Consider the following 6,380-nt stretch of genomic DNA (forward strand, 5'->3'; position numbering starts at 1 on the left):
ATAACCCCCTCCTGGATGAATTCAGCAGTAGACAGTAGTAAACAAAGAGTGTAACCATGAAAAGGATAAGAACAAGTAATGACAGCAACAGTAAACAGTGCAGGAAACTTCCTGTTACATAAAATCTCAGCGCAGTGCAAACCTGTAGCAAAGCTTTGATGCTGTGGTTTGCTAATGGAGGTGGGCAGACTACTTCTGTCATTTACTTAGTGAGCTTAAGGATAGCTTTAGTGGGCAAACAACAACACCTGACAATAAAATGTACTTTTCAAAACTGCTGTACTTTTTCACTGAGTTACCACTGTCTCTGAAACATCTTTCTCTTCTTGCTCTTGCCGGGAGTCACATATTTTGACTCTCATTTTCTGCTTTTAGGTTTTGGAGTCACATCAGACATCGGTCTTAGGCTCGAGTTAGGTAAGGGTTGGGAAGGGTGTGTGGGGGTGGTGGGGTGGGGGTTCTACCCCTCTCACTAGCTTAGGTCCTTCTCATGAATACTTGATTGAGTTGGGATCTGTTGGAGTTTGGCAGCTGGATAAATTCTTTGAGCCATTAGTAAACGTTTCGTGGTGCTCTATCTTACTGGTGGAGGCCATATGGAGATGTGCTTTGCCTCTAACAATTTTTAGTAGAGTGTTTTTTAAATCTGTCAAAGGCTCTTATAAAGTAGGCAAATATACACTATATCCAGACTGCTAGATTATAGAAAATGGTTTATGAATAGAGTAATGTACATCTACTCTATAATTATGCTCTCTTAAGAAAGCACGCTGGTGGTGGATAATAGGTTAGGATTTCTGGATGATCCTTTTGCAAGCAGTTATGGGGCCAACTTCAGGATCAGGATCCCATGTTTAGCTACAGAGGAACATCTTTTGCGTCTTTAGCACGAACTAAAAGTGGATTTTCAGTTTAGCGGCCTGTGATTAACTAGAAAACTATTTCCCATCTATAAATTCACTGCTCAAAACAGGGACATCAGTTGGCATGGTAACCTCATTTCCCATCTGCAGGCCTCATTCATACTGAAAAATGACACTCCGGCAGCTGTCAAGAAACAATTCAATATTCCTGCCGTAACAGCAGGTCAGAGTATGTCTTCTCTAAATCTTGGTCATGGTGTATATCTTTCTTAGGAAATAACAAATGGCATGTTTAGAAAGGCTTTAATTTGCAGTGAATATGATTTGAATTGATTGATTAGTGTATACAGTGCTGAGTGCAGGAGTGTGTTAAGTATTGACAAATTTATATATAGAATGGTCTTTGGCATCTTATTCGACTTCTGGAAATGAAAACACTGAAAACTCTGTGTTGGATCATGGCAGACTTTGACATATTGGGTAAAATACTTGTCAGTTCCTTAAAGCTTGCTGGAAACGCATACAAGGAAATTGGGTAGCCTTTATTAACGTTAGATCTCATTTTCAGATAAATGGATGTGTAAATATAACAAGCTGTGGTTTTACTGGAGCTTAAGATCAGGGCTATTTCTTGGCCAGGTGCAGTGACTTTCTGTAGTCTTTAGAGGCCTCACCATTAGAAGTTACTGGCAGCAATCAAAGACATTCGGAAACTGTTGACTCATATAGGATGGGGTGGTATATATTATAAATGTTGTTAATACAAACAAATGTATAAAGAAACAGTTTTAAATAGTTCTGTATAGCATTATTATCTCTTTGACTTTCAGTTTCAGTCTACAGACCTTGAAGAAGAGATCAGAGGTCAAATGTGACAGGATTTGGAGGTGGTAATAATATAAAAGTATGACTGTACCCAACAGCCACTTAGTTAATATATTGTATGTTCACACTACAAACAACAAAGTTACAAAACAACAATGTCTCTAAATAGTTGCTAAAGTTTTCCTCAAGTAGTCTTCAAAATCGTTCCTGGGCTTGTATACATGAAAGTGTAATGCTTGTCATGGTGACAAGCAGTGGCACGCTTCTGCAGTGGTTAGCATTGATGACTCACAAAAAGAAGGTCCTCGATTTGAATCCACCAACTTGCTTGGCATCTCTGTGAAATCTGGATGTTCTCGGGTTGGTTATTCTAAATTGGCCACAGGTGTAAGTGCTCTGTTATCCCTGCAATAGACTGGTGAACTGTACAAGATGCACCCCCACATTTCATCCCGGGACAACTAGGATAGGCTCCAGCACCCCCCATGACCCCATATTTGATAAGCAAATAAGAAAATGAATGGAAAAGAAAAGAATTTGAAATGTTCGTGACATTGTAGATTCGTATTGCCAGCTTGTGCACAAAGATTAGAGTGTGTTCTTGTAGGCATTACTGACTCCGATCAAAATGCATCTGTTTAAAAGAGGCAAGCCTTTCAAGCCTCTTAATATAACGTACTGCACGAATACAACAGATGGAGAAGATAGAACTTTACTCTCAGTAGATGTAGAAAAGGATACTGTAGATAGCCCTGCTTGATGCTCTGAATAACAATGTTATTTCACAAGCATTTAATATTAGTAGCTTAGCAGCTTTGCCACCCTTATTGTTTAAACTAACCACAGAACCCATTGTTATGTTGCTGTGGCACACAAGAATATTTCTGGTACACACACAAATATCTTTGCTGTTAAGACTGGTCAGATGCACGCATTGCATAGCTCTATTTGAAGATGCTGTTCGAGGTATTCTTGAGGTATAATTACAACTTCCAGATTATTTTCATTTTTCTAAATTTTCTTTCATTTTGTTAAACAAATAAAAGGGGCAGCTCCGTTGCTTACGTTTCCATATTTAAACATATTTACCTGTTTAGCATTTGTAAAATTGTTGAAAAAAGTTATGATCCTACCTTTGAGCTTATAAATTAGAAGAAAGATTAATAGTACCTGAAATTAATACCCCTCCAAAATTGTTGTACCTGGTCCAAATCTTTGCTCTTGCCATTTTCCTCCTTTACTACATTTTTGGCATTTGTGTGACAATTTTATTGTGAAATGATAGATGAAACAGGCTACAACTGACATTGCTATACCTGGCAAATTACAGTGTTTTTCAGTGGTACTATTGGGCTGCACAGCTGCAGACTATAATGTATTACTTCTCCCTAAAGCCAACCCAGCATGGGTCGACACTGAATCATCTTAACTTATTCCTGAACTAAGACTAAGACACATGTACTCTGCAAATATTAAAAAGCTGAGAGAGGAAACACCTGATCCATTAGATATTAATACTATTATTATCTGGTGTACCATTTCTTCAGTTTCTGGTTATAGCCTAGCATGGGATAATAATGACTTTAAACCTGGAAAAATGGACGAAGGCATCTACCTGTAGCCCACCAACAGATGGTATGTTTCAAAATGATAACTTAATCATCACCTAGATTTCTGCTTGCGACAGGCACCACTTGTGGGGGCTCTGAGCCCTTGCAGGTGGGATGCAGACAATGAGGTGAAAAACATGACGTGAAGTAAACCAACAATTGCCTTTACTGACAGCTCCATCCATCCATCCATCCATCCATCTATCCAGCCAACCAAAATTGTAAACATAGAAAAGTACAAAAAGCAGAATTCCAGAATGAGGAGATTGACACATGAAAAACAACTGAGAGGATTCATTAGCAGGATCTAACAAAGGAAAAGGGAAGGAGAGGACTGTAGATACACAAAGGACTAATTGGAAGCATGACCAAAACATTAACACTTAAGACATGAAAGCTAGAAAGTTAAGATCACAGGAATGCTCATGCTCATTGCATTGCTTCTTGTTCTTTGCTAGCTTCAACAAAAATATTGTAGTTTTGAGACAACTTTAAATATCCTCTGAAGTATACATGTAATGTGCCAAGATAATGACTTAAATGTGCACAATTTTTGTTTAACTTTATTCTTTTTTTTTCTTGTGTGGGTGTGCTTGTTTATTCTTTAATTCAGTATTACTTGCTATAACCCCAAATCAAACAACAATGTCTTTATACTCTGGTGAACAGCAGAAAAAAAACAATTTGATTTTTAATGCATTATGGCACCAATTCAAAGCAACAGGGGTCTTAAGGTGATTTATATTACAAGCAAAAGACCTTTCAGTATTAGAGAGATGACCCCCAACAATTAGACAACCTTATTTGAGCAAGCTCCAGGTAACACTGGGAAAGAATTCCCTTTAACAGAAGAGAACATAAAGAGACAAGGATAAAGCACAGACTATGGAAGAAAGAGGAACATTTTTAATGACATGCAGATGTGGTCTATAATTCACAGGAGAAGAGGTACTCGTTGCATCATGGGGGGTAGCCAAGCCTATAACTGTTTCTTTAAAATGCCTTGTTCACTCATCAGAGACACTTACGGTGAAACACTCCTGACATTTTCCTCGCCACATTACAAAAAAGACGTGGTAATAAAGACATTTAAAATCCCTCCTTCCTGTATGTTGCAGTGAGCAGTGAAAAAGTGACACTGAGCCATGATGTGCAATTCCAAGGCCCTGAAAGTGAGACAGCTAAATAATATTAAACTCCTACTTTAATCCCTTACACATGTACATTTCCTACTATGTTATATCACTGTAAAAGGCTTATATTGTTTGACACAATCTCTAGATACTTCAAACAAGCACACTTGCATAGACACATAAAAATGCACAGGTACATTTACCTCCCCTCTATAATGCAATCACCTCATGCAGTCATGTCATTAGACTTACAGCATGTTCATTGTGGCAGCCACTGGGCACTATGATTAGATTTAGGCGGGGTGAGTAGTCAAGCATTGATTGTCATTTCTATCTGAATATGTCATATACCTCATGTCCTTAAGGGTAACAAGACACAAGGCTATTATACTGATAAATGCTCTAATTTTAAATGTGTACCTCAGGGAGCAAAATGTATAACATAAAGCAGAAACACAGTCTGGCACACACTGTTATTCCACTTCCTACAACATCTATATTTGCATTTCAAGATCTAGATTAACTGGTTTCAAATAAACTTACAGTTCTGCTGGTGTTGAATTACTGCAATAACGATGGCTCCATTCAGCGCAGTAAACTGTGTTAATCCCAGCTTTTTAAATGTAGCTATTGGCAGCATTTTAGGAGAAGAATGCACCACTCGAGCGCTACCTTTCAACGTTTCCGATCCAGCAGTCATAGCGAACTAAAATCTTCTTACACTGACAAATACAACCGGTATTAAAAAAAACAAAAACAAAAACAAAACAAAAAGTAAATTCCTCCTCACTAACAGTTAAAAAAAATATGAGCCATCAGTCCAGACAGTCCCAGTGAAAATGCAAAATAACTCAGCTGTGAGAGTCCAGACGCTTTTCTGTCCAAGCTCCTGAGACAACTCAGCTGTAGTTGTCTCAACCTTTGTTGTTGTAGTAGTAGCAATAGTAGTAAAATTAGTTTGCTAATGCTTCAGGTACATTAATCTGATTATTTGCATTGGAAATGTATTCCTGTGCATTTTAAATTCGCCTTCTTTGATGTGTTGTAGATTGTCATGAGCTTATGTTGAAAACAGGCTTTTATCTCTGAACTGATGAGCCCTGACTTTTTTAAAGGTTACAGTTTGTGATATTCTCCCATATTTTACAGTGTATCTGTTGTCTCTCAGTCATTACCTGACAGTGTTAAGTAAAGGGTATTTTCTGTTTACCTTAAAGTTACCGAACAGTTTCAGATGTATAAAAGATGCATTCAGATGCATTCATTAGAAATTCCCCTACACCATAAAGTAGTTTCGTCTTATTCAAATAGCCTACAATAGCTTTACAAACTAACAACAATAATGACAGAACAATGACTTTGTAATAATAAGCTCATTATACACTCACAGATACATTACAGTTGTCTTCATGTTACTTTAGCAAGGCTGAATGTGTTCTGGGTTTGTGATAGTCTAGCTGAAGAAAATAGTGTGAGTTTCTGTGTGTGTGTGTGTGTGTGTGTGTGTGTGTGTGTGTGTGTGTGTGTGTGTGTGTGTGTGTGTGAGAGAGAGAGAGAGAGAGAGAGAGAGAGAGACACGGAGAGAGAATGTGAGATGCTGTATTTGCTCCAGTACAACATGTTGGTAAGTACAAAATAGTGCCTACCATAGAGTTGTTTCACCTGTGACTTTTAAATGATGCCCAGATGATACCAAGGAGCATAAAGTGTGTCAGGAAAGTATCCCCCACACTATTACACCACCAACAGCAGCTTGAACTATTAATTCAAAGCAGGATGGATTCATGCTTTCATGTTGTCCACGTCAAATTCTGCCCCTTCCATCTAAATGTTACGGCAGAAATTGAGACCGTGCAACATTTTACCAGTCTTCTACTGTCCATTTCCAAATAGTAGACTCAATTTCCTGTTCTTGGCTGACAGGAGTGGCACCCCGTGTGGTCTTCTGC

The sequence above is a fragment of the Simochromis diagramma genome, unplaced genomic scaffold, assembly GCF_900408965.1.
Source record: "Simochromis diagramma unplaced genomic scaffold, fSimDia1.1 OVJJ01000596.1, whole genome shotgun sequence".
NCBI classification, from domain to species: Eukaryota; Metazoa; Chordata; class Actinopteri; order Cichliformes; family Cichlidae; genus Simochromis; species Simochromis diagramma.